The 27,967-nt window shown below is 45.8% G+C and overlaps 1 protein-coding gene across 1 annotated transcript in view; it reads right to left on the reverse strand.

Moving 5' to 3' along the window:
- Positions 1-27,967, reverse strand: part of LOC138452686 (vomeronasal type-2 receptor 116-like) — a 111,661-nt gene that overhangs the window by 61,069 nt on the left and 22,625 nt on the right. The window lies entirely within an intron of this gene.

Genomic DNA, 27,967 nt, shown 5'->3' on the forward strand with positions numbered 1-27,967 from the left:
TATTATAAGAGCGCACAGCGAGGAGTCTGATGGCAAGACACAAAGGGCACCAAATATGATAACATCAGAGAGTGAGGAGTCTGTGGGCAGGTTACAAGGGGCACCAAATATGATAACATCAGAGAGTGAGGAGTCTGTGGGCAGGTTACAAGGGGCACCAAATATGATAACAGCAGAGAGTGAGGGGTCAGGGGGCAAGACACAAAGGGCACCAAATCTGATAAAAGCAGAGAGCGAGGAGTCTGAGGGCAGGACACAGGGCACAAAACGTGATAAGAGCACAGAGTGAGGAGTCTGTGAGCAAGACACAAAGGGAACCCAATATGATAAGAGCACAGAGCGAGGAGTCTGAGGGCAAGACACAAAGGGAACCCAATATGATAACAACAGAGTGCGAGGAGTCTGAGGGCAAGACACAAAGGGCACCAAATATGACAACAGCAGAGAGTGAGGAGTCAGAGGGCAAGACACAGGGCACCAAACATGATAAGAGCACAGAGCGAGGAGTCTGTGGGCAAGACACAAAGGGCACCAAATATAAGAGCACAGAGCGAGGAGTCTGAGGGCAGGACACAGGGCACCAAACGTGATAAGAGCACAGAGCGAGGAGTCTGTGGGCAAGACACAAAGGGAACCAAATATGATAACAGCAGAGTGCAAGGAGTCTGAGAGCAAGACACAAAGGGCACCAAATATGACAACAGCAGAGAGCGCGGAGTCTGAGGGCAAGACACAAAGGGCACCACATATGACAACAGCAGAGAGTGAGCAGTCAGAGGGCAAGACACAGGGCACCAAACGTGATAAGAGCACAGAGCGAGGAGTCTGTGGGCAAGACACAAAGGGCACCAAATATAAGAGAACAGAGCGAGGAGTCTGAGGGCAGGACACAGGGCACCAAACGTGATAAGAGCACAGAGCGAGGAGTCTGTGGGCAAGACACAAAGGGCACCAAATATGATAAAGCACAGAGCGAGGAGTCTGAGGACGAGACACAAAGGGCACAAAATATGATAAAGCACAAAGCGAGGAGTCTGAGGGCAAAATTGTAAAATGTAAAATTGAAACGTCATTTTATACTAACTTGGCTAGAATTACTTGAATGAGAACTGCTGCCTTTTGATTTAATTCTTTCTGAATTGCGAATTAAGAAATATCAGCATTTATTTTGAATAATGTGCCTTGCTTGCTAAATTGTGTTTTACCACGTGCTTTTGCATCTTGCCAAGCCGTGCTACTTTCCACAACAAAACTTCTTGGAACACTTGAACGTTCGCATTTGCTTGTTATTGCTGCCGTGTGTGTTTACTTGTGCATTGGACTCACTTTGCCCACATTAGCTGACGCAAATATTTCCTGCATGGGCTGTGAAGTCCTTCATCTTAAATTCACGCCCTCTAACAATCACTGCATCAATTTCATCATCTTGTATAAGCCTCATTCACTGACTTCCGACTTCAATGACGAATTATGTCATATTTTGAATAATCTGAAGGGAACTAATACCGGGACTATCCTCTTGGGCGATCTGAACAGATGGCGAGGTAACCCCTGTGACAAAGAGGCTATAAGCCTTGAAAACAGTCTAACAAACATTGACTACCATATTGCTAATAAAGGTTCCACTTGCACCTCTGGCAATCAACTTGACTGGATTATCATCAATAACGTTCAACTGACAGTGACCGGCACCATCCCATGCATTTGGACAGATCATCATAAAGTTGAAACCAAATTCTCCTTCACTTCCAAACTCAATCATATTAACAATTCCCCTAAATCAGTCTCAAGCAGAAACTTTAAAAAAATCACACATGACATCCTTAAAGAAGGTCTTACATATGTCATGAAAAATACTACAGATAACGACTCTTGTGAGAACATCATCCGCAAATACAATAATCACTTCCTGGAGCTACTTGACAAACATGCACCACTCAAAAATAAACAGGTTTGCCCTAATCCGAACCATCAGCTTTGGTTTACGCCCGAATTGAGCATTCTCAAGACAGCTAAAAGAAAATTAGAAAGAACATGGCATAAAACCCCTTCAGAGGAAAATAAAGACAACTGGAAAAAATGTGATCTCTTATACAGAGCTAAACTGACTGAAGTAAAAAAAGATTTCTACAACACTCAAATCACTAGCGCCTCTAATTCCACCGGGAAATTGTTCCAAATCCTAAAATCTTTCGAAAAACCACCCACACTCTCCTCTCCCTTCCAACCAACTTTGACCGACTGCGATGCAGTTCAACTTGGCTTCTCTAATAAAATTAAAAAAGCCAGAGACTCCATCATAAGTTGTAATGCATCGATCCCACTACCATCTGTGCAACCTAAGACAACGAACCCGGACTTAAACATTCCCAAATTCAAATTCTCCCCAGTTTCTACTAAAGACATGAATGACACTCTTTCCGCCATGAATTGCACCACCTGCGCCGAAAACATCGTACCCCCAAAACTGATTTTAGATAACGTTGATATGTTTTCCCCTTTTCTTTGTCGTATGACAAATGCCTCCTTTAGAGATCGGAAAGTACCAACTTGAATTAAAACTGTCACAGTCGCCCCCCTAGTTAAGAAACCCGCACTAGATCAACAAGACCCCGCTAATCTTAGACCCATCACCAATTGCAACTTCCTGTTGAAGGTACTCGACAAAGTAGCAACTAAACAACTGCAAGAGTATGTAGAGCAACACTGACTGCTACACCCCCAACAATCGGGCTTTAGAAGTGCCCACAGCACAGTCAGCTTTGCTGGACTTGCAGACTGAAATGTTGAGCATTTTAGACAGAGGTAAAACAGGACTGTTAATCCTTTTAGACCTCTCGGCTGCTTTCGATTTGTTAGATCACGGAAAGCTCCAAGAGGCACTAGGCGCAGCTGGAAACTGCTCCCAAGATGCAATAGATTGGGTTTCATCATTCTTGGAAGACAGAAATTCTAAAATCAATTGGGGAGGCCATTCCACCTCTCCCAAACCAGTAGATTGCGGCGTCCTTCAGGGAGCTAGTTTCTCCCCTTTACTCTTCAATTTATATATCCGCTGCCTCTGTAACATTCTATCACAACTTGGAATCTTTTTCACCAATTTCGCTGATGACACACAGCTCATTCTGGAATTAAGTGGAAATCATTCCATAGACAACGACAAGCTATCGGTCATCTATAACACCATTGAAAACTGGATGTTAACACACTGGATGTGTCTTAATAGTTCCAAAACGAACTCATGACCTTCGGAAATGCCAAAGCCTTAAACAATCTTGGCCCGGATTACTCCGAATTCTCTATAAAAGACTCTACCATCAAGGTATCAAGTAAGGTCAAAACTCTAGGTATTTACCTACAATCCTCCCTAGGTGCAGAAGCCCAAACCGCTTATTTTAAGCGAAATTGCCATTACTATCAAAGGCTCCTCTGCCGAATCAGACCATTCCTAAACATCAAGAATAGTGCCACGATAGGGAGAGCTACCATTCTGTCTCGCTTGGATTATGGCAATGCATTAATGCTTGGCGCCAGTAACAACTGCCTGAAACAATGCCAGATCATTCAAAATAATGCGGTCAGGTCCATCGTAAACAAATCTAAGCGTGAACACATCACTAAGGACAGAAACGATCTTCATTAGCTGGCAGTGAAGGAACGGATCCTGTTTAAATCACTGACCTTAACCCACCGGTGTCTTTACGGCACGGCGCCAGCATATTTAAGAAGAAAATTCAGCTGGTATGAGCCGAGTCGCTGCTTAAGATCCACCAAACAAGGACTAATCAACCCCAGTCTCCCAGGCAAAGCCACCGGCCTTGGTTGAGCATTCCCTAACCTGGCGATCTCTCATTGGAACAAACTGCCTTGCAGCCTTAGACTGGAAAGCAATATCCAACACTTCAGGAAGCAATTGAAGACCTTTCTCTTCAAATAACTAGGCTTCTACTACATCACATTGGGTCGCTACTCTTGCTTCCCCTCTCCTTTCTTTTGTGTTGTCCCGTGAATCTCTGTTCCCAGAGTCTTTTTGTTGCGCCCTGATGCTTGCGAGCTTCGGCGCGTAATAAATAAATAAATAAATAAATAAGACATAAAGGGCACCAAATACGATAAGAGCAGAGAGTGAGGGGTCAGAGGGCAAGACACAAAGGGCACCAAATATGACAACAGCAGAGAGTGAGGGGTCAGAGGGCAAGACACAAAAGGGCACCAAATATGATAACAGCACAGAGCGAGGAGTCTGAGGACAAGACACAAAGGGAACCCAATATGATAACAGCAGAGAGCGAGGAGTCTGTGGGAAGGACGCAAGGGGCACCAAATATGATAAGAGCAGAGGGTGAGGGGTCTGAGGGCAAAACACAAAGGGCACCAAATATAACAACAGCAGAGATTGAGGGGTCAGAGGGCAAGACACAAAGGGAACCCAATATGATAACAGCAGAGAGCGAGGAGTCTGTGGGAAGGACGCAAGGGGCAACAAATATGATAAGAGCAGAGGGCGAGGGGTCTGAAGGCAAAACACAAAGGGCACCAAATATGACAACAGCAGAGAGTGAGGGGTCAGAGGGCAAGACACAAAGGGCACCCAATATGATAACAGCACAGAGCGAGGAGTCTGCGGGCAAGGCACAAAGGGCACCAAATATGATAACAGCAGAGAGCGAGGGGTCACAGGGCAAGACACAAAGGGCACCCAATATGATAACAGCAGAGAGCGAGGAGTCTGCGGGCAAGGCACAAAGGGCACCCAATATGATAACAGCAGAGAGCGAGGAGTCTGCGGGCAAGACACACAGGGCACCAAATATGACAACAGCAGAGAGTGAGGAGTCTGAGGGCAAGACACAAACGGAACCCAATATGATAACAGCAGAGAGTGAGGAGTCTGTGGGAAGGACGCAAGGGGCACCAAATATGATAAGAGCAGAGGGTGAGGGGTCAGGGGGCAAGACACAAAGGGCACCAAATATGACAACAGCAGAGAGTGAGGGGTCTTAGGGCAAGACACAAAGGGCACCCAATATGATAACAGCACAGAGCGAGGAGTCTGTGGCAGGACACAAAGGGCACGAAACGTGATAACAGCACAGAGCGAGGAGTCTGTGGGAAGGACGCAAGGGGCACCAAATATGATAAGAGCAGGGGGTGAGGGGTCTGAGGGCAAAACACAAAGGGCACCAAATATGATAACTGTTAGGCAGAATCCAGTGCAGTTCCCTTAGGGAGCACTACACCAGATTAAGACTACAGGTATGAGCAATAAATTCCCTTTGGTATCAGTCCATACCACAAAGATTTACTTGGTAGCTGTGGCTGAGCAGTCAGACTTATCTCAAGAGGGAGATGAGCAGTATTCAGGGTTTACACAATAGGTATCACAGTATTATGGATCAAGGAAACACTAACCAAAGCTTTGTATTAAAAAGAATATATATTTAATTTACACACTTCTGAGTCAACACATAAATCACAGTTATTAGAGCAAGTTAATTTCAGTCGTTGGAAAGTATACACAACTCCCTAGTGGCTTGTAGACAAGTTTGCGGTAGAGTGAAAACAGCAAAACGGCACAGTAAAAAACAATTACAAATGGCACTCTAGCAAGTCAACGCAAGGGAGGGAAAGTACAAGTTAATTCGAAATATCTTAAAACACCTCCTAGCAACCCTTCCCTAAAGTTGTGTGAACAAGTAATGCACAGTAATACTTTAGCAAAAGGATTTGTAAAGGAAAACTGAGCAAAATGGTACTTCACAGTTTAAAACAGTGGGAAGGAAGAGGGGTTTAAAAGATTCAGGTGCATCGACACAATTCTAGATGAAAACCAATCTAGTGAGAGCAGGTCTAACAATTTATCCAGAGTCAATAGGCCTGTGCCAGAGTCAGTGGTACAGGTTCAAGAGCTTAGGAGCAAAAAATGTTCTTGTAGCTGCAGTCAAGTCTTTGTTTGACAAATGTTCGAATAGTTAGATGCAAGGCGAAAGACAATGTTAGTCGAAAGGGCGGCCAACCCAACAAGTAGACAAAGGATTTAAAAGACCTTTAGGGCTACCACGGAGAAAGGGCGGCCTGGCGGAACAAAGTACCTTAATATGAAGAAGTGGCTCCTGCGGTGGTGGTTGTTCCTGGTACTTCCTGCAGTTCGGTAGGTTCAGCAGAGGAAGAGAGGATCTCGTCGTGGAAGAAGGTCCGAGTTACTGCACTACCCAGGGATGAAACCAGCCGCGGTGCTGCCAAACGAATAAAAGGTACGTTCCCTTAAATCGCGGCCCGGGTGGACAGGTCCCTGGCTATCCGGCCTCCAAGTGCTTGGCACTGGCGATTCGACCAAGGCAGGTCTGAGGGGGCGATTGGCGAACTGGTTGGTCCCACCAGCTCAAGGGAAGAAGGCTCTCGTGAAGAAGATCTCCTCTCGTTATATGGAAGAAAAGTGGTGAGACGCTGCAGCAGGGCTTAAACGGTGGTTCAGGTGCTGAAGATGTCTTTGGCTTCTCTCCCCTTCGGTTCCGTAGTTCCAGTGGCGACGTCTTGCTCTTCCAGTCCTCAGGACCCTGCTTTATGCAGAAAGAACCCCATTCAGACAGCCTAGCTGTCACTCACACAGTGGAGCGGTCACTTTGGCGGGAGACCCTCCAGCCTATCAGGTTAGAGTGCGACTTGAGTTTCTGAGACAACTCTATCCAGGGGTCATACTCCCCCTCCCACACAGTGGACCCACCCCAGACTCAGTGGCGCCGAAAGGAGGACTTCTCAGCAGAAGCCCGCCAAAAGGACGAACAAAGGATCCCCGACCTGGGTTAGGAGTTTCGAGAAAGACACGAGAAAGAATTTATATAAAAGTTCTGGCAATAAAAACCCACCGAAGTAAAGTTAATAAAAGAATAAACCGGCGGTATGCAAGAGGCTGTCAGAAAAAGTGTTAGCCTCGAACAATGGGAAAATTTGCGGTTGAATAATCCCAGTCGTAACCACTGCCACCAGCAAGAAACTTTTGAAAGAGGGATTGTACGGTACCCTCTCGAAAATGAACACAAAGGAAACACTATTAACCCTTACCACTACTTCCACAATATGATGGTTTGTACTGGTTCTGTTCATAAGAGACTAGTAAAGTCAATGGGGACTTTACATGCCCTGGGAGACAGTAATCACTCCCAGGGTATGGAGTCTATGTTTGGGGGTTGCTACGACACCCCTGTGTTATGGCACGGAGAGTGCTGTGTAACACACAAGTGAATAAAGATGGTTCCTATGAGGGAGAGAGAACTCGTAGGCATTACACACACAAAAATAGCCTAGAACACACATAGCAAAATGTCTAAGAGTGAGGAAAAAGAGGCCCACTCTTAGCAGGCAAAGAAAATAAACCCTTCAAATCCAGCAAAGCTGCTGGGGGACTCTATAGGTAAGGGAAATTAGCCATAGAATGAGAATTCTCCATAACAATAACAGTAGAGAGTGAGTGAGCAAGACTCAAAGGGCACCAAACGTGATAACAGCACAGAGCGAGGAGTCTGTGGGCAAGACACAAAGGGCACCAAACGTGATAACAGCACAGAGCGAGGAGTCTGCGGGCAAGACACAAATGCACCAAATGTGATAAGAGCACAGAGCGAGGGGCCTGAGGGCAAGACACAAAGGGCACCAAACGTGATAACAGCACAGAGCGAGTCTGCGAGCAAGACACAAAGGCACCAAATATGATAAGAGCAGAGAGCGAGGGGTATGAGGGCAAGACACAAAGGGCAGCAAATATGATAACAGCACAGAGTGAGGAGTCTGTTGGCAGGACACAGGGCATCAAATATGATAACAGCACAGAGTGAGGGGTCAGGGGGCAAGACACAAAGGGCACCAAATATGATAAAAGCAGAGAGTGATGGGGTCAGAGGGCAAGAAACAAAGGGCACCAAATATGATAACAGCAGAGAGTGAGGGGTCAGAGGGCAAGACACAAAGGGCACCAAATATGACAGCACAGAGCGAGGGGTCTGTGGACAGGACACAAAGGGCACCAAATATGATAACAGCAGAGAGTTCGGGGTCAGAGGGCATGACACAAAGGGCATCAAATATGATAAGAGCACAGAGCGAGGATTCAGAGGGCAAGACACAAAGGGCACCAAATATGATAAAAGCAGAGAGTTAGGGGTCAGAGGGCAAGACACAAATGGCACCAAATATGATAAGACCACAGAGTGAGGAGTCAGAGGGCAAGATACTGGGCACCAAATATGATAAAACCACAGAGCGGAGGGTCTGTGGGCAAGACAATAAGGGCACCAAATATGATAGCAGCAGAGAGTGAGGGGTCTGAGGGAAAGACGCAAAGGCACCAAATATGATAGCAGCAGACAGTGAGGGGTCAGAGGGCAAGACACAAGGGCACCCAATATGATAACAGCAGAGAGTGATGGGGTCAGAGGGCACGACACAAAGGGCACCAAATATGATAAAAGCAGAGAGTGAGGGGTCTAAGGGCAAGACACAAAGGGCACCAAATATGATAAGAGCACAGAGTGAGGAGTCTGAGGGCAAGATACAAAGGGCACCAAACATGATAACAGCAGAGAGTGAGGGGTCATAGGGCACGACACAAAGGCACCAAATACGATAAGAGCAGAGAGTGAGGGGTCAGAGGGCAAGACACAAAGGGCACCCAATATGATAACAGCAGAGAGCGAGGAGTCTGCGGGCAAGACACAAAGGCACCAAATACGATAAGAGCAGAGAGTGAGGGGTCAGAGGGCAAGACACAAAGGGCACCAAATATGAAAACAGCAGAGAATGAGGGGTCAGGGGGCAAGACACAAAGGGCACCAAATATGATAAAAGCAGAGAGTGATGGGGTCGGAGGGCAAGAAACAAAGGGCACCAAATATGATAACAGCACAGAGTGAGGGGTCAGAGGGCAAGACACAAAGGGCACCAAATATGATATCAGCAGAGAGTGATGGGGTCTGAGGGCAAAAAACAAAGAGCACCAAATATGAAAACAGCAGAGAGTGAGGGGTCAGAGGGAAAGACGCAAAGGGCACCCAATATGATAAAAGCAGAGAGTGAGGGGTCAGAGGGCAAGACACAAAGGGCACCAAATATGAAAACAGAGGAGAGTGATGGGGTCAGAGGGCAAGAAACAAAGGGCACCAAATATGATAAAGCAGAGAGTGAGGGGTCAGAGGGCAAGACACAAAGGGCACCCAATATGATAAGAGCACAGAGCGAGGAGTCTGAGGGCAGGACACAAAGGGCACCCAATATGATAACATCAGAGAGCGAGGGGTCAGAGGGCAAGACACAAAGGGCACCAAATATGAAAACAGAGGAGAGTGATGGGGTCAGAGGGCAAGAAACAAAGGGCACCAAATATGATAAAGCAGAGAGTGAGGGGTCAGAGGGCAAGACACAAAGGGCACCCAATATGATAAGACCACAGAGCGGAGGGTCTGTGGGCAGGACAATAATGGCACCAAATATGATAACAGCAGAGAGTGAGGGGTCAGAGGGCAAGGCACAAGGGGCACCAAATATGATAAAAGCAGAGAGTGAGGGGTCAGAGGGCATGACACAAAGGCACCAAATATGATAGCAGCAGAGAGTTAGGGGTCAGAGGGCACGACACAAAGGGCACCAAATATGATAACATCAGAGAGTGAGGGGTCAGAGGGCACGACACAAAGGGCACCAAATATGATAACATCAGAGAGTGAGGGGTCAGAGGGCATGACACAAAGGGCACCAAATATGATAAAAGCAGAGAGTGAGGGGTCAGAGGGCACGACACAAAGGGCACCAAATATGATAACATCAGAGAGTGAGGGGTCAGAGGGCAAGACACAAAGGGCACCAAATATGATAAAAGCAGAGAGTGAGGGGTCAGAGGGCACGACACAAAGGGCACCAAATATGAAAACAGCAGAGAGTGAGGGGTCAGGGGGCAAGACAAAAAGGGCACCAAATATGATAAAAGCAGAGAGTGATGGGGTCAGAGGGCAAGACACAAAGGGCACCAAATATGATATCAGCAGAGAGCAAGGAGTCTGTGGGCAGGACACAAAGGGCACCAAACGTGATAACAGCAGAGAGTGAGGGGTCATAGGGCACGACACAAAGGCACCAAATATGATAAAAGCAGAGAGTGATGGGTCAGAGGGCAAGAAACAAAGGACACCAAATATGATAACAGCAGAGAGTGAGGGGTCAGAGGGCAAGACACAAAGGGCACCAAATATGATAACATCAGAGAGTGAGGGGTCAGAGGGAAAGACACAGAGGGCACCCAATATGACAACAGCAGAGAGTGAGGGGTCATAGGGCACGACACAAAGGCACCAAATATGATAAAAGCAGAGAGTGATGGGGTCTGTGGACAGGACACAAAGGGCACCAAATATGATAAGAGCACAGAGCGAGGGGTCAGAGGGCAAGACACAAAGGGCACCAAATATGATAACATCAGAGAGTGAGGGGTCATAGGGCACGACACAAAGGCACCAAATATGATAAAAGCAGAGAGTGATGGGTCAGAGGGCAAGAAACAAAGGACACCAAATATGATAACATCAGAGAGCGAGGGGTCAGAGGGCAAGACACAAAGGGCACCAAATATGATAACATCAGAGAGTGAGGGGTCAGAGGGAAAGACACAGAGGGCACCCAATATGACAACAGCAGAGAGTGAGGGGTCATAGGGCACGACACAAAGGCACCAAATATGATAAAAGCAGAGAGTGAGGGGTCAGAGGGCAAGAAACAAAGGGCACCAAATATGATAAAAGCAGAGAGTTAGGGGTCAGAGGGCAAGAAACAAAGGGCACCAAATATGATAAAAGCAGAGAGTTAGGGGTCAGAGGGCAAGAAACAAAGGGCACCAAATATGATAAAAGCAGAGAGTTAGGGGTCAGAGGGCAAGAAACAAAGGGCACCAAATATGATAAAAGCAGAGAGTGAGGGGTCAGAGGGCAAGAAACAAAGGGCACCAAATATGATAAAAGCAGAGAGTGAGGGGTCAGAGGGCAAGGCACAAGGGGCACAAAATATGATATCAGCAGAGAGTTAGGGGTCAGAGGTCAAGACACAAAGGGCACCAAATATGATAGCAGCAGAGAGTGAGGGGTCAGAGGGCAAGACGCAGGGGGCACCACATATGATAAGAGCACAGAGCAAGGAGTCTGAGGACAAGACACAAAGGGCACCCAATATGATAACAGCACAGAGTGAGGAGTGTGTTGGCAGGGCACAAACAAATATGATAACATCAGAGAGTGAGGGGTCAGAGGGCAAGACACAAAGGGCACCCAATATGACAACAGCAGAGAGTGAGGGGTCATAGGGCAAGACACAAAGGGCACCCAATATGATAACATCAGAGAGTGAGGGGTCAGAGGGCAAGACACAAAGGGCACCCAATATGAGAACAGCAGAGAGTGAGGGGTCATAGGGCAAGACACAAAGGCACCAAATATGATAAGAGCAAAGAGTGAGGGGTCAGAGGGCAAGACACAAAGGGCACCCAATATGATAAGAGCACAGAGCGAGGAGTCTGTGGGCAGGACACAAAGGGCACCAAATATGATAACATCAGAGAGCGAGGGGTCAGAGGGCAAGACACAAAGGGCACCAAATATGATAAAAGCAGAGAGTGAGGGGTCAGAGGGCACGACACAAAGGGCACCAAATATGAAAACAGCAGAGAATGAGGGGTCAGGGGGCAAGACACAAAGGGCACCAAATATGATAAAAGCAGAGAGTGATGGGGTCAGAAGGCAAGAAACAAAGGGCACCAAATATGATAAAGCAGAGAGTGAGGGGTCAGAGGGCAAGACACAAAGGGCACCAAATATGATAAAAGCAGAGAGTGATGGGGTCAGAGGGCAAGAAACAAAGGGCACCAAATATGATAAAGCAGAGAGTGAGGGGTCAGAGGGAAAGACACTAGGCACCAAATATGATAAGACCACAGAGCGGAGGGTCTGTGGGCAGAACAATAATGGCACCAAATATGATAACAGCAGAGAGTGGGGGGTCAGAGGGCAAGGCACAAGGGGCACCAAATATGATATCAGAAGAGAGTTAGGGGTCAGAGGGCAAGACACAAAGGGTACCAAATATGAGAACAGCAGAGTGCGAGGAGTCTGAGGGCAAGACACAAAGGCACCAAATATGATAGCAGCAGACAGTGAGGGGTCAGAGGGCAAGGCACAAGGGGCACCAAATATGATAAGAGCAGAGAGCGAGGAGTCAGAGGGCAAGACACAAAGGCACCAAATATGATAGCAGCAGACAGTGAGGGGTCAGAGGGCAAGGCACAAGGGGCACCAAATATGATAAGAGCAGAGAGCGAGGAGTCTGAAGGCAAGACACAAAGGGCACCAAAGATGATAAGAGCAGAGAGCAAGGAGTCAGAGGGCACGACACAAAGGGCACCAAATATGATAGCAGCAGAGAGTGAGGGGTCAGAGGGCAAGACACAAAGGCACCAAATATGATAGCAGCAGACAGTGAGGGGTCAGAGGGCAAGACACAAAGGAAACCAAATATGATAAGAGCATAGAGCGAGGAGTCAGAGGGCAAGACACAAAGGGCACCCAATATGATAACATCAGAGACTGAGGGGTCTGTGGCAGGGCACAAATGGCACCAAACGTGATAACAGCACAGAGCGAGGAGTCTGAGGGCAAGACACAAAGGCACAAAATATGGTAATAGCAGAGAGCGAGGAGTCTAAGGGCAAGACACAAAGGGCACCAAACGTGATAACAGCACAGAGCGAGGAGTCTGTGGCAGGACACAAAGGGCACCAAACGTCATAACAGCACAGAGCGCGGAGTCTGCGGCAGGACACACAGGTCACCAAATACGATAAGAGCAGAGAGCGAGGTGGCCAGGAGGCTGAGGGCAGGACACAAAGGGCACCAAATATGATAACAGCAGAGAGTGAGGGGTCATAGGGCAAGACACAAAGGGCACCCAATATGATAACAGCAGAGAGCGAGGAGTCTGAGGGCAAGATACAAAGGGCACCAAATATGATAAGAGCAGAGAGCGAGGAGTCTGAGGGCAAGATTCAAATGGCACCAAATATGATCTCAGCCGAGAGTGAGGGGTCTGTGGCAAGGACACCAAGGGCGCAAGATATGATGAGAGCACAGAGTGAGGGGCCATAAGAGTCAAAGAAAGAGGGCCATAGTTGCACAGAACAAGAGTTGTAGGGTGGAAGAGACAGTGGCTCATCAGAAACAGCTCTTGGGCAAGTAGGCATTTGTTGTCACAGTTCTTTATTGTTTGTAACCAAAAAATAGTAATGTTTCCCTAACCTTAAGCACTATTCTAGAGAGGAACGGTACAAGGGGGCTTGTCAGGATGTCTTAACAATACAACTGTCCTCTGTCCAGAATCCTACTCCAACTCAACCATGACCCTAACTTAAAAAAAAAAAACATTTTGGGGTTTGGAAAGGGTAGCTTCTGACCCACCCTTAAGGTATACCCTCTTTAAAGACGGCCTGCGCCTATAATTCCAGTCCAGAGTATACAGTACTTGGAGGACTGGACTGTTGTCCAGAGGTTCCAGCCTCAAGTATCTTGCTGTCACTTCCCCTTTTAAGGTTCTCATTGAGAGGCAAATGAATACGTCATCCATAGCTACTGCCCCTCCCCGACCCCAATATCGCACAGCTGAGAAACATTACTCTCTAAGGCAGCCATAGCACCCATATCCCAGACAGGAACGGCAGAATATGACATGTGTGATGTAAACTAAAGATGGCAAGAATGAACACACTCACTGTCAAACAACACACACATGCATGCAATAGACACAAAGCAAACATTAAGAACACAAACACTAGGTCAAACTATGCATTTATACATTAAAAATATTAACTGCATCCATTTAGACATGAAGAACACTAACATAAGCAATGTATAAGCTAAATGCAACATGAACGACACACGTATATTACTCACTAACATAGAAACTCCACAGTAAGGTGCAGCCATTTTTCCAAAATGGAAGCCGCAATACATTTCAAGTAAACGAAAGGCCTCAAGGCTTCATGAGAACTTAAAATGCTGAATTCACTGAAATACAGATCTGTGCAGGGCTTAAAAGTAGCTATGCATACCAAGCCAAGGTTACTGAGAAATTAAGAAGGGTCCGGACGGCGCAGAGAAAACACGACAAAATAATTTCCGTGGCCAAGGCATAAATTAGTTTTCAAAAATTGATTAGCATAGTTTGCTAATTAAAATATTTTTGATTAGCAAACACACCCATTTGATTAGCAATTTTGTACTAATATTGTTAATGTCACTGTATGTTATTTGTACCCAAGACATGAAATGAGCAACAATACAGCAGTTTTGCTTACAGCTGAAATAATACATTTCTGAGGAGTCGGACATTGCAAATTCTTTAACCTTCAGCTAGACCTGCAGGTCAGGTAACTTAGTTTACCTATTCAACCTAAGAGAAATGCACTCGACCCATAGCAACGGAAGACAACAAATGTATAATGCGATTTCTGTAAAATGGTGCATGTCACTGTCACTACAAACCCACTTTATGTTTGGCACACTGCTGCCCCCCGTAAAATCTACTCGACTGAGTGGGCAAAACTACTTTGTGTGCCTTAGATGAGTGTCTGTAAAATGTAAAAGGTTAGCTGCATGAATGGACATAAATAAATAGATTTGATAAAAAAATGCTCTGAAGAGAGTTTGCCCAGCAGGTATTGTAGTAGATCTGTAGATCTACAGACTGGATGGATCTATTGATCACTACTTTGCGCAACCATTTATTTCTCATTGTGTATTTATTATGTAAGAGGAAGACTAAGCATAGTGGATTGCGTGGCAGGCAGAGAACTGGCTAAACTGGGTAAGATATTGTAGTTATTGGTTATCACACTTTCAGGGTCCCTGGATTAAAGCTACAGGGTGATAATATAGAATGTCAAGGAGTATGGGTTCGATCATGGGTTGAGTACCAGTTGCAAGATGTATGCAACCTGCAGGTTACAGAACTAGGTTTGCCATCAAAAGCATTTGATCATGTGATAATGTACATTTTCAAACGTTCACTAGTCAACCTGATGCATCTTCCCCAACAAAATGAAAGATAGTTGACACTATGAAATTCAGATACACTAACTTAAACTTTACTGTAAAGCATGGATCGTTGCAAGGTTTTACAGTCTCAATACTGTAATTATGTATTATTTAACAACTTACATTTTAGTTATGGAATTGCATGACTGTCTTTTTAAAAGATATAAAGTTGACACATACTTGTCTTTGCCAGACAGGATATAAAAAGCTTAATCAAAAAATCATCCCGATTACTTCTGGTTTGCAATAATTTGAAGAAAGAAAATCTTGCACTCCTACACATGCATTTGGCACTTAGGAGTGGATGGAGGATAAGATTACTACTGTACTTTCCCTCCATTAGCACTTGAAGTGAATCGAGAAAAGAGGGTGAAGAGAGCACAGACGGCAAGAGAGGAATGCAGGGCGAGCTGTGCTTTCATTGAAGAGGGCAACTTAAATAGCTAACTTTGCTACACAAGTGTTCATTTGATTAGAAAAACTACAGAATTGCATTGCAAATTGCTATGCAACACTGCTTATTTTATGCCTTGGGGCACCATCATCTTCACCAATGTTCTGAGCCAGGATGGAGCACAGCTGAAAGCCAGCAAGAATCAATCTTCTTCTTGAAAGCCAGCTTCCTTTTTCATTTTCACCCTTAGCTTATGTACTGTAGCAATGATGTGTGTTAGTGTCCCATTTTCAGCATCTTCGGAAGGTACAAATGTGCAACATGAACTTCTAATATTTTTGCAAACACCACCTTCCATAGTTGTCAGCAGATCCAGCACATACCGGTTTTGCATCAACATCTACCTGAGGGCGCCCAGCTCCACTCTTATGATGTTGAAACCTTGCTCGGTATCGTTAGCCAATTGGATAAGCTCCCAACGAACAATCTGGAGCCATTTGGCATTTGCTCATGTCTGGATACTGGTCATTGTCCCACACACATGCTGTGGCCATCTGCTGGAGGCATCTGAAGGCAAAATTAATAAAAAAAACAAAAATCAACACACTCCACAAATGTGCCACACTCTCAATTTCAATCACTGCATGTTCACACTGTTCACACTGCTCCATACATTCACCTCTACTATGTTATCCCTTGTAGGCCATACTCACGTGTGCATGTTCACCCAAACTCCTCCGTTCATGGGGTTCCACCACGGGTCTGCATCTCTCGTTGGGACCGCACCCACTCCAAGGAGCAGGCAGGTTTCTGCAAAGACGGCTCCCGCAGGGCCACTCGGGGGAACGCGTTTGGGACTTGTTGCTGTAGGTGGGCACAGCCCTTCTGGGGAGGTTGCCTGGATACCTCTGCAGGTACGGGGGACAATGGGATCACGTCGGCAGGGTCAACAAATGAAGGCAAGTCCCTGTTTACGCTCACGCCAGAATGAATACAACCCTCTAGGGAAAGAGGCCAAGAGATAGCTTGCAAGGATAACAAGGTGTAATTGTACAGAATACAAAAGGTATCAGCAAAGATCTCCGCTCCTCGAGAAAGTTCTGGCCCAAACTAGTACAAGCAGAGGCTTAAAAGTGATTGTATACTAATTGACCTTTTCACAATTGACCTCTGGAGAATTGACCTCGGGAGAATTGACCTAATTTAGAAGGTCAATTAGGAAATATATGTGGGGGGAAACCCTGCAGCCCCCCCACCCTATACAAAACCCCCTGCAACCCCCCACCCAATCCCCTTATAATATTTATAATCCAAAACCAACCCAATACATACATACAATAACTAAAATAATATAAAGGTCAATTGTGCAGAAGGTCAATTAGGACCACTATAATTAGGTCAATTGTGCAAAAGGTCAATTGTAAAAGGTCAATTTGGGTAATACCTTAAAAGTCAGTAAAGCATCATCACATACAGTAAAAAGTTGTGCCACTGATTGGCGAGAGACCATATGCATGGGCCTGCTCCATAGGGGATGCCAGGCTACGATTGGTTCACGTTTCCGCCTTCTGTCAGGATTTCCATTAGTCCTAAGAAACATCGCAATTTCTCTAATAAAGAAAGACAAACGCTGAAGAATCTGCTCGATAATGATGACATTATTTTCAAACCTGCTGACAAGGCAGGGGCCCTTGTCCTTATGGATAAAGCAGAATATATTGAGGAAATAGAGCAACAACTTGCTGATTCAGAATCCTACAAGGAGATCCAATTCAATCCAACAGAACAAATCTGCACACTCATTCGGACCGTTTTAGATGAGGCACTGGATAGAGAGGTCTACTCACTGAAGACACAGAAATTCTTGGAGCACACGCATCCTATCACTCCAGTCCTATATATACTCCCTAAAATCATAAGAAGCTCATCAAACCACTTGGACGACCCATCGTAGCAGCCACTGAGAGTATTTTGGAGCCCCTTGCTAAGTATCTAGATAGAGTGTTGCAACCTTTGATCCAGAGCAGGGACACATACATCAAGGACACGATGCACTTTCTACAAAGACTCAAGGAAGTACAGTTTGTGAAAGGTAGGGATATCCTCTTCACAATGGACGTAACCTCGGTTTACCCTAACATTGTTCACGAAGAGGAATTGGAGGCAGTTGAATGGTTGTTACTACGTGCTACTGAGTGCCAGGGAGATAGACTGTTTATTCTGACACTCCTGAAGATAGTTCTGATAAACAATTTCTTTTTATTCCAGGACGGATACTTCCTACAGCTTTCCAGTATAGCATGGGAGCCGCTATGCCTCCAACTTATGCCAATGCATACATGTTCTATTTAGAAAATGAACACGTATTAACCTCCCCAAGATGGACACAGCATCTTTCGATGTTCGTAAGATACATTAATGATGTCTTTGGGATCTGTTCTGGACCGGATGAACACCATGCATCCGAGGATAAACTTTACAAACACAACCAGTAGGACAAAGATGAACTTCCTGGATGTTGAAGTAAACAGCAAAGAGAACACCCTGGCAACCAAGGTTTACACCAAGAGCACAGAACGGAATAGTCTACTAATGGCTACAAGCTTCCACCCAAAACGTACTTTAAACAGCGTCCCCCTGAGCCAGTTCCTCAGTTATAGATGCAACATCTCTGAGGCAGATGAATATAGGACACAGTCCATCACCCTAAGGAAAAGGTTTCATGTGAGGGGGTTATGACCATACTCTCATAGCAGACATCGCCGCAAAGTGGAGACTATAGAAAGGGCCCCCCTCCTAACACCCAAACCACCCAAACAGGGTGAAGCATTAGTGTATGTTGCCACACACTCACTCCGGAGTCACAGGATCAAGGGTATTATAAAAAAGAACTGGCCAATGTTACAGATGGATCCGTCACTACTATTCAGACAACCACCTACCATTGCTTATCGCAACAGTAGAGCACTGAGAAACAGTCTGGTGAGAGCTGAAATCCAATCTAACAGAACAGGCAACAAGGAACAGAAAGGCACCCACACATGCCATAACTGTCAGCATTGTGGCAACATCATAACAGGCAACCAAATTACACACACCCAATCTGGCTTAAACATTTGTGCAGGTGGTATATGCCCTCAAGTGCCCCTGTGGATACTATTATGTGGGCATAACAACAAGGAAAGCAAAACTCTGATGGACCGAACATAAGTCCAACATCCGTATAAAGAACCTTAAATCCCCCATAGCGATACACTTTATGGAAGCAAGGCATAAAGTGGTCCAGCTTAAATGTGTAATCATAGAAAAGGTTATGACGGGGCGCAGAGGAGGGGACCTGCACAGAAAACTATTACAAAGAGAGGTCCTTTGGATTGACCTACTAGATTCCATCCACCCTAGAGGTATGAACTGTGAATCAGACTTTAAGTGCTTTGTCTAACTGATGGGACTCTTACAAAACGGTATGAGTACAATACACAAGGCATGGTGCTCGAATTGATGTAAAGGGACACTGCCACTTTCTTCTTTGAACCCCACGAGAATGGTGATAACAATGCTTGGCGACACAAGTTCCTCCGCCTGTAGTGTAATGAGTTCTGTACAGATACTAAACAGAATCGTTTGTTTTCTGTTCAATCCATGTAAGCATAATGAGACTGGATCAAAAGGTAATATGCTGAATGATGCTTGTACCAATCATTTTTGAGACTCCTAGCTCACTGATTTTTGAGAGAATGATACTGTGATGGAAACCTATGGGTTTACAGTCCTTTTTACTGTAATGACACGTCCCATGATGTTGGCAGTGTAAACATATACACTCTGATTTTCGGACTGGTGCTCGAGTTCATGCATGTCACTTTCTTTTTTGAACCCCTTATGAAAAGTGATAACAATGCATTATACAATAAGCTTCGTTGCTTGCAGTGCTGCAAGTTTTGTACATGTATCGAACTGAACTGCTGTACTTTGCTCAATCTATGTAAGCACAAAGAGACTGGATCAACATGTAATGTACTGAATGATGCGTGTATTGTGTTCATTGGACTTTGAGAGAATGACACTCTGATGGAAATGTATGGGTTTGAAGTTACTTCGGTGATAATGATACGTCCTATGATGTTGGAAATGTATACATATACACTCTGACCTTGGTATTGATTGTGTTACTGCCCTTACGATTCTGTTGACCAACACAAGATTGTGAGGAGGTTATTGGACCTCCCAGGTAAATATGATTCCGTCTTTTGACACCAGATTGGCCGATCGAGATTATCGACCTAGACGCACATCTCTGTGGTACTCTATAGGATATGGTAGGAAGGGTACTCTGTACCACACTCTGTGCTCCACGAGTGAGGGGTACACAGTCTGGCGTATACAGACTTGCCCCTCCCACCAAGACGTCATCCTTCCTAAATCTATTTAACTCACAGGAATGGTGCACCCAGCTGTTTTCATCCAACTGTCTGCCACTTCTCCTGTTTACTTACATTCACTAGTCATGCCCTCAGCATGAAGACTTTAAATATCAATATATAATAGTGCTGATGACACAGCCTGGGAATGCCAGCCCTTACAAAGGAATCGTACAAAAATGTCGACCTGGGAACTGCGATGGCCAAAAATGCCGACTTTTCTTTCTTCTTTTTAACCCCTCCATTACACCATATATATATATGTGGGGGAGTTAAGTGTATAATATTAATATGGGGGGGCTTTGGGGGCTATATATGTGGTGTAAAGGGTTAAAAAAAAAAGTCTGCATTTCCGGCCGTCGCAGTGATCACATAGATCCCTTACAAACAATGGTAGTGGATTCACCTCTGCTGTTCTGAATGTAGGGCTCCACTGCTCTGATTGCACAGACAGGAATTGGGCGTCAGCCTATTCCCTTCGGTTCACTGACCCTCCTCCTGTCGACTCTTATCAATTAGCTACACCTATTTTGTGATGATTCTGAATGCCGCTGCAGGGTTGATGCACTCATCGTATAAGAGTGCAGGTTTGCCCGATCCACTGTATACATACGAGTTAGTCGTGCAGACTCCCACGGATTTTGTCACTGTCTGAGACCGATATGTCAGTAGACGCACCTTTTGTGTACGGTACACGTCCCACACAAAGATGGCCGAATGCGGTATGTAACGTCCCACACAAAGATGGTCGAATGCGGTACGAATGCGCATGACCATAGGTAACCTAGTAACGTCCCACACAAAGATGGCTGAATGTGGTACGAATGCGCATGACCATAAATAACCTAGTAACGTCCCAGACAAAGATGGCCGAATGCGGTATGAATGCGCATGACCATAGGTAACCTAGTAACCACATATACATTTCCTTTTAGGGCAGCGCGCTGCAGAGAAGGTTGGTGTGAGACAAAGACAGTTGCCCTGAGGTGACTCCAAATATAATATAACAGTAATGCCACGTGATATAGCATATTTTGATTACCGTAAACATCCGTTGGAACTAACGGTGCGTACTCGCAACGGCCGTGAGAGAGCATTACACACCGGTTACGCAGTAACGAGTTTGACTCATATTTGCGCGGACTACCTCCGTACTTAGTGAATCCATGTTTAAAACCACAGTGGAGGGACCATTTTAGGAATGTCCGAAATTAACATTGTTACGACATCCATTGCTATGGGCGAAGTATTAGCACTAAAATTCATGACTTTAGGCATCTAGTAATTTTTACCACTAACACGACACCCTTATCTTCTATTTTTAGAATTTTGGGGTCTCAGTGACACGTCAGTAGATCCTCCTCTTCACTCTCGGCGCACACGTCCATGGAGAGCATTGATGCTAATTAACACAGCGGTGTAGCTGGTTACTGCAGAATAGAAACAAGGAACAATTATCAGAGGTCAGTTTCATGGAATTTCTTTACGTACCACAACAGGGATTTTTGTCGTAAATTCACATATTAGTCTAAGAATCTGCTTTTTGTGTTTCCTTACAGGTACACAATCAATCTGGAATTATTCACCACAATAATAAGAACTAATAGGCTCCAAGGCCCTGATGAAGGATTCATGAAGAATCCCAAATGTGTTGGCAATAACTAATAAAACCACCATCAGTGGAGCTTATTAGGATGTTCATATATATTTTTTGTATTTTTTGATTATAAATGTGTAAAACTTTGATGTTAGTATACCATACTGTGTGAGAGATGTAACACAACCTATCACTGTATAACCTAAATTTTGTTATACATATGCTAATTTTGCTTAATTGAATCTGAAGAATTGCTTTTGTCCTTCACAATATGTTTTTTAAGATTATATCTTTTGAAACAACTTTTTTTGAAACTGAAGAGTTTCATGACCTACTTGAGTATCTAATTGTTGGACTTCTTTAAGCCCTATGTTTTGTTCCTCCCCTACCTTTCTGCACCCCTCTCCCACACCTCTTGTTTTTTTTTCGGCTCTACCAGAAATGTTGTCAGGCCTAGTACGGTAGTCACCTGTCTGTTTCCATTTCCTTCCCACACTCCTCCTCCCTTCCTTATCTGTGTTTTAGCTCTTGCACTATCTGAAATGTCGCCAGGCCAAGTACGATGGTTAATTTCACATCCTTACTGTTCATGGCCTGTAAGAATGTCATTGTTTTTTCCCTTGTTCCCTCCTTTGCCTTGAAGCGCTTTGAAACACATTGTGCATCGGCGCTATATAAATAAACTATCATATCATATGTTAATCATGAATGTATATGTCCATTAAATCCAGACTGGACATTGAACACATCTTGAATCTTGTAACTACGCAAAAGTGGAACCTGAACGTTAAGCTCGAAGTTCTTGGTCCATTTCCAGAATGATTTAGGGATCATTTCATCCCACAGGAGTGCATAGAGGGCTTACCCGTTGGCACACAAAAGGTCTTGTTTGTGTCGCCTTCTGCCAGTTCCCACGTTGGTCAGCTGGGCTCATCTCTTCGAGGAGTGAAGATCAGCTCCCTCATACATTACAATATCAGAACTGCTATGGTACACTAAGCCTACTACTATATCACTGTGGCATGCACCTGAAAGGCTGTGGAACTGGTGCCAGGGGTAAGGGAGGAAGAAATAAAATAACGCTGACCCACACATTCTGTGCTTTGTTGATATCATGCCGCTTACCCAAGGCCTCGACCCTCGTTTTGATCTATAATGTATCCCTCCCTGTACCTTGCGTTATAAAGGATGTATTGATGTGGAGAGGTGAAACGGTCGTACATGCTCAGATCTTTGATGGCCATTTGTTTTATGGTTGGGACTGGGGTCCCTCACTATCATAGAATGCAGGGGTCTGTGGATTGGGTCTGTGGTGTGGGCCATTGCTCTGGGTAGGCTGGGTGGAGGTTATAAGTCTGCTGGTAGTTTGGCTGTGATGAATGGGCACTGCAAGGAGCCTGGTGTTGTCCCACGATCTCGCAGGACCCCTGTGATACTGAGTAATTGCAACAGTGAAGTAACAAGGTTAAGCTTCTCTGAGAACTGGCTGTGCGGGCACGTCTCGTCTTTAATGATCTGGGCCTAGTGGAATCCTTCCATGGCGCTAAAGTCATGCCGCATGGCTATGCAGGACTATGCATTTACCATCATTGCAAAATGGCATTCCTTTTTATATGAGCACTGGATCTATGCATCTATCGTTCTCCCTATATTATATCCGTGCTGAGTTTCATAACACGATCCCTTCCCCCCTAGCACATTACATGGTTTCATATGGGATTCACCTCATTCTAAATTTTCTATACTCTGGCCTGGTGGACAGATGTATAGAAGGCCAACCTATATTGTGACTGGGACAACTCTGGGGAGCTGTAGCCAACCAGTTCAGGGTAGCAGTGACAAGCGATCTAGGCTAAGACGTACAGATGTGGTGAGCTTGTAAGGGGTCCACAATGAGGTCACACAATGGGAATCACAGATTAGACTTAGAGAGGATGTTTAAAAATACAGTTATTTATTTATTGCCAAAACACACTATGAAAAATGACGACTAGCAAGTAGAGTTATCACACAAAACTATTAAACTAAATACATATAAACATTCACTTTGTTATTGGGGATAATACACATCAGAAACTCCTGCAAAGGAAAGGTTAGACTTGTATTATGCACTCAAAGTCCACAGAGATGATCCCTCACTAACTTGTCCAGCCCTCAGTTGCCTGGGGTCTTTTTCCCAATGGTCCAGTTAAAGGTTCCACAGAAGTTATGAGGGAGGAATAAATGCAGGTATGATATGGCCTTGGCATTTATAGCGCCCCTATACACACGTGCTTCAAGTAGGTCGGGTCTCTGGGGTCCAGTGAAGGGTTCGTAGGGTTAGGTTACAAGTTAGACTAATGACCAAAGTAGCCCCAATGTTCAGATGCCTTGCATAAACAAGCAATAGCAAAGCCAAACATTTATTATAAGCACATTGACTTATAATGGGAGTATAGGGGTAGCTTAGAAGCTCTGTAGCTTACCCCCCCGTACTCCGATTCTTCCACAGACTTGGCAGAACAAAGGAAGGTGGTCTGAGGTTGCTTTTTTCCGCTGAAGGTCGCAGTCCATGATTCACAGGGGTTGCAGGTACCAGCTGATCTCTGGTTGGTGTCTTCCACTGGTGCAAGGACTCTTGATTGAAGAATAGAGCAAAACTCAATGCAGGACCCCTTTCAGGATTGGACTCGGGTCAGGTAAGCGATTTCAGATGGTGGTCACCACAGCATGGCTATGCAAAAGGACTCAGCAGCTGCAGTCAGACTTTCCCCCCTATCTCGGGTCTCCTCAATTCTAGGATGTTGACATTTCGCAGAGGTTAGTCCCATAGGGCCAGCTGAGGATTCCCCAAGTTTCAGGCCGAAACTTGGTACGGTGATGCTGGCTGCACAGTAGCCCAAAAACGAAACTGGTCAGCCACAGGACGGATCCAAGGCACTTCCGACGGCTTCCTTTGGCAGGGCACCGAACTGACTTCGGGAATGAATGGTCCCTCCACTCTAAGGGTTGCAGCTCCTTTGCAGGACTGCTAAAGATCACAAGCAAGACAGGGCTCCTCCAGGATAGCAGCAGAAGTTGGTTTCCAGGCCTCCTGCAGTCAGTTCTGAGGTTTCTTTGCGGGTCTCACATCTGGACAGGATACTTGGCTCCTTAAAATTTCTCCAGGATCTCTGAAGAATGGGTGTAGGGGTCCTCTTCTTATACTGAAAGCCAGGTAAGAGCTGCTGCCCTCACTAGCCAATACCTGGTCTAGCCCACACACACACCCCAGCAGTGGTCAGATCAGGTCCACTGGCGGGAATATTCATGCATACCACTCAGATACACCAAAACCAGTTTGTGGAATGGGACAGTCCCAGCCCACATGCTGCCAGCAAACACACACAGCCCTCCAGTAGCCCGCCAAAAGCTTCTGCTTTCCCGGGCACTGGGAGCCCTTATAAGGATTTTCCTGGCCTCTCAGGCCAGGAAGAAGGCTAAAGAACAAGATGCCCAAAGGAAAAGCGAAAAATCTCGTGGCACGGCCATGTTTGACCAGTAGCCACAGTTAGTAGCCAAACGTGGTAAACGCGATAATGCTAAAATGAAAATTCCCCCTAAGTGGGGAAAAGTCACTGCTGCCACCAGCTTATCCTTTTAGCACACCTAGAGTAACCAAAAATCCTTTGAGTGTTAGTCTATGGCAAAACCAAAAGTGTACCCCATTGTACTGCAGTGTAAGCTGCATTGCACAATGATAAAAAGTTACCACAAGGGATACGAAGTAACCAAAAGTAGTAACACAGTAACGCGACTAAAGGAAACAAGGTTTCCTAGTGCTAACAGCCTGAAGGACATGTCAGTTTACCCATAACCTATGAGCAAAAGCCAGAGTAGTGAAGCTTAAGGCTTCAATGCACTACAAAAATAACAGGTCAGATTCAAAAATAAAAGTTTGGGGGTTCCATAAAGATGGTAGGAAAGGTGCAGTAAAGAGAAATCTTTCCTAACAATGAGGGAGAAAGTGTTTACGCTGACAAATAATTAAGCTACCAAACATATATTATTGGAGTAAGAAGGGGGAAGTATTTGTTCACAATGCACAGCAGAAAACAGTGCCGAAAAGCAACAGGACATGATACTCCATGGTGCCACACAAGGCCATTAACGAGGATAGAGGGATCAGTCTTTCACGACGGGCATTGGGAGGGGGAAATGGTACAGTGCCAAACAGAGGGGTTAGTGTTGTTTGAGATGGATGTGGTGCCAATAATGAATGACAGCTGTAGGGCAACGTGGAACAAATGTGTGCATGCATAGATAGATGAGAGACATCAACCAGTACACATAAAGGCTTTTACATGATTTCCCATAGGTTTCAGGTCCATGGGGTCAACACAACTGGGGTTTAATGCCGGCTCCACCAAGGTGATGAGCGTCCCAGCGTTGAGGAGCAGGACAGCAGCAGTCATGGACCAATGGTGGGCATGTGGGACCCAGACATACGCCCAGCTCACTCCCGACTGGGGAGGCTATGCTCCCTCATCACACTGCACATCCCTGCCCTTGTAGTGCTTCGATTGGAATTGATGCCCTTCAGTGACCATCCTGCGGTGCTCAAGAGGAAGATGGCAGGGGAAAAAAGGATTCAATTGGCATGATGAATGGGAGAGAGGGGCACGCAGGGATTGGGATAAGGGACGGGGTAGTGAGTAGAAATGGTAGTGTAGCATGGTGGGAGCAGCATAATAGCCATTATGGAGTATAGGCCTCAGGTGAATAAAACATTTGTCTTTTCGCAGCCACAGGCCTCATTTGCTGGGTAACTATGAAATTCTTGAGCGTTCAGATACAGCAGATTGCTCGAGAAATGTTGCAAGTTGGCAGTCCCCAGGAGACTATAGCTGCAGGGGAATGGGACCAGTAGATATCGAGGCCAGCAAGCCATGTACCTGGGTGCTCGCTGGCAATTTGTGGGAATTAGAAATTAAATGTAGTCAAATAAAATCCAACCACGGTAGGATACACGGTTATAAATTGCCCTTTGGAAGATGATCATGGGAAGAGGGCTGTCGGGAGTTGGAACAAGTGACAGGGAAGCAATCACCAGAAGAGGTTTTGGTGTCCCTAGGGCGCACATTGTTTTGTGTCCGTGCTGTTTTCCGCAGGGCACCTCATTGGTCGGATGTTGTGTGAATGTCTCGCCTTTGCCGAGCTCAGGTTGTTCTGTGTGCTCAATGGGACTGACCAATGGCAGATGGATAAAGTTCCAGTGGTTATCACAATCACGTAATGCTTTGAAATGTAATTGTGGGGCAGTGTGGAATTCAGTTCCACAGGGTTTTTTGAACTGTGCTTTCCAGCTGCATTCTGGGCCTAAATAAAATGTGTTACTTCCTGCTTCATGTATATTCCTTTTTGGATCACTTTGGTGTTCCAGTCGTTACTTGCCTGGAAGGACTCCTGACACAGTGGCCAGGGCTGAGGCGGCACCTAGGCAGGCAATGAGGTGGGCTTCCATCGTGGAGGATGCTTGCAGGGCAGTGGAAGAGCCAGAGAGGCAGGTGTTGGCCAGCCTGCAAGCCCTCCAGGCAAGAACAGAGTCCCGCCTACAGGCGGAAGACGCGGATTGTAATTAGGCCCAGTTTGAGGAGTTGCCATTGCATATAGTTACATAGGATTAGGTTCCATTCCACGAGATGCACCGGAGTGCACACCATCACAGCTTCATCATGACTGTGAAGATCAGAAGCTTATGGAAAGACCTGCTATTCTCCTACGAAACGCTAACCAACATCAGCTAAAGATGGCCATGCTGCATCCACACATTTCGATGGAGCTGCAGGCCCCATGCTCAGCCTGCCTCCGCTGCACGTTGACAGGGCAGTCAAGCCGTATGACTTCTGACTTTCTGGCCCGGCAGGCTTAGCCAGCCCCCACCGAAGGCCCACACATAAGGCCAAGGATTTTCCTTGTCTGGCCCTGTCCGGGTTCTGGACAGTCATCTCCGAATGCCAGTGTCTTATGGTATGTAGCTGCACATCCTGCCACGCCCTTCCGTAAGATATCCATGCCATTTGCTCTTCCAGAGCTCAGTGCTGCCCAGCCAGCACTCTTTCTGCCTGATGTGCTACACAGTAACTCTATGCACATCATACATACGCATACTACCGAGCCAAGATCTGCAAGTCCTAGATTGTCCACTTCCTGCAGCACTCCTTCTTGCAACCGACGCCTCTCAACCCATACCTCTCCCAATGTCTACAATCCCGCTAAACCTATGCCCACTATCAGGCACAACAAGCGCATCAGATGCAGAACAATGAATCGATACACCCTGCAACCACGACCCTGCCACTTGACCCTGTGGCACCAGCGTATCTCTAGGAGTCCACTAAGTCTCCTTGCAAACACACCTGCCCAGGATTCCTCTGCTACGAGTGCTACAAAAAGCCTGCCGCAGACATTGCAAACGCTC

This window comes from Ambystoma mexicanum, chromosome 4p (assembly GCF_040938575.1).
Source record: "Ambystoma mexicanum isolate Mex_15411 chromosome 4p, UKY_AmexF1_1, whole genome shotgun sequence".
In the NCBI taxonomy this organism is placed as follows: Eukaryota; Metazoa; Chordata; class Amphibia; order Caudata; family Ambystomatidae; genus Ambystoma; species Ambystoma mexicanum.